The following is a 9,668-nucleotide window of genomic DNA, read 5'->3' as shown; positions in this document are numbered from 1 at the left end:
GGCAAAGCAAGACAAAACAAGCTGAAATTGAGAATTGAATGTTTATGGATAGGAATCCTGTAATGTTATGATTCAATTTCACTTCAGCTAAAGATGATTGTTTCTGCAATCTAGCTGTTTGGCTCACTGAAACCCAGGAAAAAAACTCAGAGGGAAGGCTAAGATCTGGGGAAAAAAATGAAGAAAACTGGGAGAATATTCCAAATCCACCAGATTAATTGAGTGTGGAAAAGGCATAGATATGTGTTTAAGGGACAGCAGCCCTTTAGTGCAGGACAGTGGAGATCAGAAATAATGCTTGTGGTGGCTCCATGAGGTTGGTGGCTTTTGTAAAGGGCATCTTGTAAGACAAAAAGCTGTTTAGAGTGAGGACTTAAACTGGGGCTGGGAACGCATTAGATGGGACTGGGCTGCTAACAACCTACTTGGCTGCTGCCCATTTGCAGGCCATATCCCAGAAGAGCCCAAGTAGGAGGAGGATTTGGGAAGAAGGTGCAGTGGGGACAGAGGTTGGGAGGTGATTCCCTGACATAGCTTCAGTCACTGCTCAATGACTTGCTAGAAGGATCTTTCTTGCAAATGATGTTTTATTTCCACCATCTTGAATACACTGTGGGTAGTAAATCACAATGACACTTGTGAGGAATCATGGACTGATGTGAGGTGGTGTAGCAATGCGTTTTGCTCAGTCTGTAGCCATTACTATGATGGAAAACAGGCAGGGAATGCAGCGGTCCAATGTGCTTAGGGGTAGTATCTTAGACCCATCAAGCTCCACGGTGCAGCCCAAGTCTATAATATGTGTGTAGTCATTTGCAGAATTAAGTCTAAATATGTTATATCACTGGGAATTGGCTGTATCCAGAATAAAACATGGTCAATATATTGAGACTGATACTTCTGTTCTAGTATAAGTTCTGCTATATAGATTACAGCTATTGTTATAGCAGGGGAATCACTGTTGTTGTACAGACTTCTTGCAGTGGTATTTGAGTTGTGTAGATTCTGGGTTTTCTTTTGAAATGTAAGAGGTCAGGAACAACTAGTCCCAGCTAAGAACTAATTGCCTGGAGCATAATTTCTCTATAGTGAGAGTATGGAAGTAGCATCTGAAAGTACAAAAAAAGTCACTGTGCTTTTTTGCTCTATCAGCAGACTTTAATGAAATTTTGAAGGGGGAAAAATTGCTTCTTGGCTTAAAGCATGAGCTATGTTATTAATCTCTGCAAAGGAGTTTTATAATTGAAATGCCTATGGAACAGCAGCTCTACTGGCTCAAATGATGGCCTAACAGTATCTAGCATAGGCATATATGAGGTTGCATAATGCTATGTCATGATCATAAGAGTTACCAATAATGCAGGCATATTGAAAAATATGACTTACACTCTTAGCTGAATTTAGTTCCTTTAAAGTTTTTTTTTTTTTTTTCCCCTCATCCTTATGGCACCTAGTGTCTGCATGATATTGTAGACTGTCCCTCAAGGTCACATATACTGCTTTTCTTTGGTAGGTTATTGGGGCATGCTGGCTGTCTTTGGCGGGTTATTGGTATGGATTGCACTACCTATTGGTAAAATAGCATTTCCCTGTGCTGTCATTTTTATTAGGAGTTTTAAAAAACAAAAGTGATTAGTATGCTTGTACTGACAGGGTCTGTGGTCTCAAAACAGTAGCTGGCCATTAAGAAAGAGGTCTTCTGCATACCGTTCCTTACCCTCAAACTCTCAGGCAAACCGTGCATTAGAAAGACAGTTGCTTGGCCAGGTTAGCTTATGGGTCTCTTGGCTAAGCCAAAAGCTTAGCTTTTCCCAGCACATCCTTGTCTGCATATCTTATTTTGGGTTTTTGCTCTAGTTCACTGTTTTTGCTCTAGTTTGTGCAGCCCTAAGGATACTATGACCTCGCAGGGCTGGCACGCTCGGGGAGACCTGCTCAGATCTGCTCTCTGAAATGCAGACATCTGATGGTAATTTTTATTCAGATTTCTCTGCGTTTTCCTCTTCTTAAGGTTTCAAAAAAACTGTGAAGAAAGCAAGACATATAAATTACTAGTCTCAGCCTGTGCCTTTCTGTGTGTGTTTCTGATTAATACACGCCAACATGCCTTCATTATCGCCCTGTTTTGTACCTACCCGTCAGATATGTAAAGCAACGCTGATATCAGAAAATCTCATCTTCTGCTTCCCTTTGTTTGAAAGTAGGTGAATGTGCAAATGAGCTGGGAGGGAAAAAAATAATAAAGACTGTGAGAAATAGCTTTGGCTTTTTTTTAAATAACAATTTCCTTCCCTAAACTGGAATGCAAATGTTTAAGTGGACAAGAAATGCAGTGTGTGCTCTCTCTGTATCATCTTTTTCATCCAGGCATTGGGGAAACTTCATAAGGATGGGCGGGGAAAAGGGCATAGGGACAGAGTTCCTGGCCAGCAAAGGAGGACATGGGCAGCGGGGCTGGAACTGCTGCCTCCCAGCCCTGCAGGAACACCAGCCAGGTCAGATTTCTGCCTCAGCTATTTAGGCTTTGCATTTCTTCTTAAAGTGCATGTTTCACTTGCCAAGCAGATGTTGCTCCAATTGCCTGTCTGACTCGAGGGCACCAGCTTTTAAATGGGCCCCAGCAGAGCCGCCTGTTTTGGCTCTGGGTGGCTGAGAGCTCAGGGGTGCCCCAAGAGCAGTGCTCAGCACAGCGCCAGTGAATCTGGGGCTGTATGGCTGGGCAATTTGGATGGGTTTGATATTTTGCTTATATAACCACAGCCATTTCATGAAAAAAATGTGTATCTGCAGGGAGGTCACCCTCATAACCAACTTTCTAGGGACTCTGGAAAAAAAGTGTTCAGTGGGAGCGAGCAGCACAGGGGAACCAGACCTTTCCTGGTGCCTCAGACCAGCCCCACTCTGGTTTCCCCACAGAAAACTTCACTCTGAAGTCTTTATGGGTGCCCAAAAAGCTTTTCCTTAAAGATATTGAGGAGACATCAGTGCCACAAAGAACTACATAGAGCTGCTGTCTCTTGATCCTGAGAGCTTGAGAAAATTATGTCCTGGTTGTATCGACTGGTTTAATAACCACACTTTGTATTTTGTGGTGTGCACAGTTCTTTGTGCACCTATAAATGTTACATTAAAATACAGAGTGGCACCAGCTTTAAAGAGTTGAAGCACAAAAGCTCCCTTCCTGCTCTTGTCTCCTATTGTGAAAAACTTACAAAACTCTCAGGGAGGCTCTTGAATTACGGCTCTTCCTCTTCCTCATGATGTATGGAGAAAATAAATGTATTATTAATCTGTCCACTGTCAGAGATCTCTGCTCTCTCTCTGTCTGTACACAGGGAGACAGATTGACAGGAACAGCAGACATATGCAGAATTGCCTCGTGTATGCTTAGGCTGGTGAATCACTGAATGCTTGGGATGATGAGATGCTTGGTTTGAACCAAGGCTGCACAGCCCTGAAGGGATTTGGTGTAGGAAGGTAGCTGGAGGAGGAGTATCTTTGTCCTGCACCACAGTGTTCTTCAGATGCTTGCAGGAAGATCTTTAATTTTTTTTTTTTTTTTTTTTTTTTTTGTTATTTTTGGGATTGCCAGCTTGAGACAGTGATCTGCATTTTTAAAGGACTTTGGAGGACAGCTCATGCCAGGTACACAACACCCACGGGGAAGGGAGACGGAGTGTGGTGGGTACTGACTCCAGTGCTTGGTGGGGGACACAAGGAGCAATGCAGAAGCTTGCATGAAGGGGACATCCCATCCCTCCCTGAGCTCCTTGGGGTGTGCAGAGCCACCAGTGCCCCTGTGTACCCAGCAGCTGCCTATCATTGCACAGCAATATTCCTGCTGTGACTCTGCCCTTCTTCTGTACCAGCTCCTACCAAAGGGCTTGGCTCTGCACCTCTAGTGATGTCTCAGGGTATGCGTGTGGTCTTGTTTTAGCCTTGGAGAGCAAGAGCTGGCAGACATGAGCAAGTCTCCGGTGTGACTCAGGCTCTGTGGGATGCATCTTTCCCCTGGGGAAGCCCAGAGCACAGCAACATATGCCTGAGCCTTGCCGAGAGACAGATTCCTGCTGAGCTTCTCCTTGGATCCCAAACAAAGTGAGATTTAGTCTGGATGTGCAAACATGGGCTTTCCCGTGGGGGCTGTGAGGCACCTCTCCTATTGAGAGGGATTGTGTATACAAAGGGAAGACTATTTGGGAAGCAGGAATGGATTCACTAATGCAAGAAGTCTGGGCTGCAAGGTAACACCCACATTGCCATTGGTGTGTGTTACTCTCAACATGTGCTGTGTCCCCCCATGGAGATGACAGACTTGGCCATGTAACGCTCAGGCTGTCCATCCTCCTTCCAGCTCGGGGTGCTGCAGTGCCCAGCAGGAGGCTTGGGTGCTGGCCCATCCCAGTGATGTCTGCAGGTGTTATGACACGGACATGTTTGCTTGCTGTGGCCTGCACTCTTTTTCTCCATCCCATATAGACCAGTTCCTTCATCTGCGTGTAGTCCCAGTGGGAATGCTTTCACCCTTAGATAATATTCAAACAGAGTTGGTTTTGTATCATATTGCACAGCTCCTTGGTGGTTTGCTTTTTGCAGCTCCCTGAGCTTAGCTGAAGAGTGCTACAGCTTCTAGAAAGCCCAGATATATCTACAAGAAGACAGTCAGTATATCTTGCCCTCCTACTCCGTCAGATTGGGATATTTTCTAATAAAAATTCCGCTGTAGTATCTGGGCACCAAGTAATGCCATGCTACTGCAGCAGATACAGTGATGTACAATGGCAATGGGCATCTAGGGAACTTCAGCATCTCCCATGCCTGTGCAGCATATATCCTACCCCTTTCTTCCAATTCTACCCCTTCTCCCCTTGATCATACAAGAACTTTACTTGTGGTTTTGGTAACAGGAATAGCATGAGGCTTAGAGAAGGACAGAGGTTACAGAACATCTGTTTGCAGTGGGCTTGGGAGAGCCAGGCAGGGTGTTGCATTCTGCCAGCTGCATGCATCCCTGACGAGCAGAGAAAGGGTGGCAAAAAAGCTGTACTTGCCACGTGAATTGGTAATGCCTCTTTTACAGCTCAGTGTTAATGTCTTTTGCTCTGTTGTTATTCTGCTAGCGCTTTGTTAGTTCCATTTAGTACTTATTGCAGTCCATTGCAGTCCTTATTGCATGCAAAGCAAAGCAATTGCTTTTGCTTCCAGAAGTTCCTGTTTGTGTTTCCTCCTGTTCTCAGAGGCCCTTTGAAGAATGATCAGGTCCTGTGCCTGTCCTGAGCACCACAGAGTGCGGAGAGGGAAGGTTATTTGGATTTGTATGAGTAAGTTAACAGTATGGAGACATGTGTTGATGATAATTGATTTCCTGTCTCTTTTCCGTGTCCAAATGATCTGCTGTATCACTGCTATAAATATCAATAACCTCCTCGCTGAAAAACCTGGCACAGTCGTCGCCTTTTTGCAGTGTGTGCAAAGGGCAAGAGAAACACCAGCTGCTGATCATCTGAGAAGCCTTCTCTCCTTGATGTCAGGCTTGTGCTCTTTGTGCTTTTCGTCTCCATGAGGGACTGAGGCGGTTGCTTGCCCCTTTCTTCCCATGTAGGATTGTCCAAGGGCTGGTGTGACAGATAACACTTAATATGTGTCTTGCTGGAAAGGTTGCGGTTGGAAGACGCTGGTGCCCCTTCTGTAGATACAATAAACCCAGCACAGATGTGGGGCAGGAGGGTGTTCCAGGCAGCTATGCCTGCCCAGTGAACATGGGTCCCACAGTTTTGTTTTTTTTTTTTTTCCCTGCTGCTGTCATAAAAAGGCAAACAAAACCACCTACCTCGTGAAAGTAGAAGTCGCAAAGGAATGTAATAAATAAAGAATGTAAGGATAGTGAGACTTGATGTGAACTATCTGGAAACCACGTTCAGATGGTGGGTAAGGCTGAGCAAAGCCTGGGTTTTGCATTTGATGGGACTGCTCTGACAGTTTTTTCTGACTTAGAAATCATGGAGGGAGTGGGTTCTTCTGCTGGGTCTTGCATTAAGCCAAATTTCTTGTGCTTGATTGAGGACACACCTTTCACTTGACATCTTTTGAAGTAGAAGCTCCAAGCATTAGAGAATTCACCGCAGTGAAGGGTATTTAATTTCCCTTCTATAGATGAGGCCTTCTTTTATAAAAAAGGAAGGTTTGGGAAGGTGTGACAATAACCTGTCCTCCTTAGTTTGGATAACTTCTGGGGATTTACATGGTAGGAGAGGAAATACAACTTTGTCATAAATTTGCTGTCCATTAGCAGAATCATTATAACAATCCTATATGTGATATTCATCCAGTTATGTTGAACCAATTTCCTAGCAAATAACCATCACTGATAAAGTGCTAAAGGAATTTTCTGCTAGGAATTGGGTAAAGGTGTCCTCTGAGACAAGGTGCTGCAGGGTCTCTACAAAGACAAGTTTCATGAAAGCATTGCACAACTGTCTGCAATTAATTTTGCAGTAAAGGAAAGGCCACCAGAGGTTGTTGTGGTATGACTGGGCAGTTCCAAACCAGAGATGGTTCCACACTAACAGGTTCCAGTATGGCACTCCTCAATACTGCAGAGTGAGCATGGGCCAAAGAAGCTGGGATGTGTGGAAGCTACGTCCATCTCTGATGCACCCAAGGAAGACCTAAAATGAACTGTATTTTGCAACCAAGTTCAATCAACTTGTTCAAAGACTGTCCTGATTCATTAGACCAGACAGAAATGTTTGATATGAGAAAGCAGGGACAGTTCAGAGATTCTGGAGAAAAGACATCAAGGAAAGCAAGGGACAGGGGCTGGGTGGTGATTCTGGGTCAAGTAATAAAAGGGCAGATTTTAGTGAATAAAGTGATGAAGGGAAGTGAGATAATTCATGTCAGTGAATGCAAGGCTACAAGAACTAGACCTTGTCACATTAACATGATGTTTTCTCATTAGATTACACCCAGGGTCAATAAAAGCAATAGTATTGACCTAATATATGTAGATGTCTGTAAGCATTTATGATTTTGTAAATTCTTGCTATCGATCAAAAATGATATTTAATCACTATATAGTTTAAACAGTGGCCAACCTATATTCAGAATGAAATCTCTTTTTGTTGTTGTTGTTGTTCCTAAGGATCAGTTCTTGTTCATATGCTTTTTGTTACATTTTTATCTAGAGAATGGAAGAAAATATTTTGAAAGTACTGATAAGCTTGCCAAGTGATTTCAAGATTGGAAATCTGGTACACAAGGAGATGTTCACTGATATACAACCTGGACAGCTAGCTAAGCCAAGTGCAAGCAGACAAATATGCATTTCAAGACATGCAAATGCAAGGTCAAGCATTTAGAAAGAAAGAATGTAGGTCAGGCTGAGGAGGAGGAGGCTGTCTCAGGAAGCAGTAGCTCAGTAAGGGAATGGTGGAAAACTAAATGCATGTGACTTCCCACTTGTGTTTGCAGCTGAAAGACCAGTAAGTTTCCTGAGCGTATGGCTAAGTATAGTAGGCCGTAGGAGTAGGGAGTTGTATTACCTCCGGGTTTGGCACTGGTGCACATAGCTGCTGGGTACTGTGCTTGTTTCTGGGGTTCATGTTTCTGAAAGCATGGAGATAAATTGCAAAATGTCAGAGGAGAGACACAAGAATGATCCGAGTGTTGAGAAACTGCCTCGCAGAGTTTGTGAGAGTTGCCTCTTTTCATTTGTCAAAGTGGAGGTTAAGTAGTACTTTGAGTGGTGAGTGTGTTGAGGGAAAGGCAGCTGGGTGGTGCAGCCAAGCTCTTCCCTCTCTGAGCTAAATTCAGATGGAAACTATATTGCAAAACAATTAACAGCCAGGGCAAAGACCTGCTCCAGGCTTCAGATTCTCCACCACTGGAGATCTATACAGCCAAATTGATCTTCTTGAAGACACGTATGTATATTGCCCTCCCAGGCCTGCTGTTAATATCTGCAACAAAGGTAGGGTGCTGTACTCCCACACAGGGCAGAGCGGGGCTGCAGAGGCAGGCAGAGGGGCACAAGCTGCTCATCTGTGCAGGGGGTGCTGCAGCAAGCATCAGTGCTTGATTTTACACTCCTGTAAGTGCACGTTTGCCCGCCCCGCTTTGTGTCTTGCAGTGTTTGAAACCCCTTTGGTTGCTTCGTTAGCTGATTTGGTGGCTGGATATTGTCTGTTAAAACATCTGTTTGTATGCAATTTGTTTTCTCTTATCAACTTGTCCCAGGCCCCCCTTACACTTTTGCAAGAGTTATTTATATAATGCACGTCCTTTTCCCATAGGTCTCTCTGCCTAAAGTAATATTGTAACCTAATTCCCTCTGGTAAGCAATCTTATCCAGACTTTGTGTTCATCTAGAATCCAGCAGAATAGTTTTTTAGAGATCTGAGGCCCCAAGATACCATGCTGGGGCAGCTGAAGCCAGCATAGGAGATCAAATATTAAAGCAGACGGGTCAGGGTAAGGTACAATGCTCCATGAGGACTTCTGAAGCTCTTCTGCTGACTTCTGCAGTGACTCTTTTTTTTTTTTTTTTTTTTTTTTTAAATCAGATCCCATTTGCTGCATGTTTGTTTTGTTCATTTTTGCTGTCTTTATTGTGTCCTGGATTTTTAGTTTGCCATTCCCTCACAGTGAGTCTGCACTAAAGCCATGTAAGCATCATTGTCAATAATAAATAACCCCTGGATTTAACATACTGTTATTTCAAAGGTTGGGTTATCTCCTTGACAGCTTGACATTCAAGGATCACAAAGCATCCCCACAACAACAATGCATGGAATGATCTAATTGTGCTTTGACAGGTCATCCCACAAAACAATTAGATGGGACTGGAGGTATTTTATCTTGCTGCTGTATGTGCTACATGTCAAAGACATGAAGGCAGGAAAACTTTAAAATAAACAGTGCTTTCAGAGCTAGTGGTTGCTGCTTGGTAGCCTGTCCAGTTCCCTTCCATTCCTCATCCCACTCCGTGGAAGGAGGCTGACTGGCACCAGCTGAGGTTGTGGCTCTTAACTTTATCTGCCTGCTTTTCACTATGGCAAATTGTTTAGGAAATTCATTTTAATGACAGGAGGATTTGAACCAAGTGCATCTGGCATCTGGGACTGCAAAATACAGCAAATGACTTTTCTGAAATATTTGATTGAATTTGCCTTGATGTCTTCCTTTGGTATGTTGCTGTGCTCAAGCCTCACTAAAGTGGCACTGGTTCTCTCCCTGCTAGCACACCCTGTGCTCACTTGCAATGTAAGTAAAAGGTTGCATTTCCACCTTTATAGCAATGTTTTGTTCAAGGGTGCTGCTGGACAAAGCCCTTGCAGACATGTCTTCTTTTATTTTGGAGCTAGTCACACTTTATGCTAACTCCTGACTAAATGCTCCATAAGAAAAGTACCAGCAAGACCAAGCTGTTAATTTTTCCATGAACTGCGCCTTTTGGTTCATTGCTGCCTCCTCTATTGTAATTTAGAATGAGATATTGTCGTGTTCTTGGCAGTAATTACACATGCATTATTATAAAGGTTTTGTTGATTAAAAAAGTAGAATGCATTATTTAAAACAGTCCAAATATTGTTTCCATTAAGATAAAGGGATTATTTAGTATAATAGAATGGTGTTGAACACTTATATGGCATTTTTTCCTCTTCAAA

Source organism: Anas acuta, chromosome 13 (genome assembly GCF_963932015.1).
Source record: "Anas acuta chromosome 13, bAnaAcu1.1, whole genome shotgun sequence".
Lineage (NCBI taxonomy): Eukaryota > Metazoa > Chordata > Aves > Anseriformes > Anatidae > Anas > Anas acuta.
Note: the sequence above shows the minus strand (reverse complement) of the source record.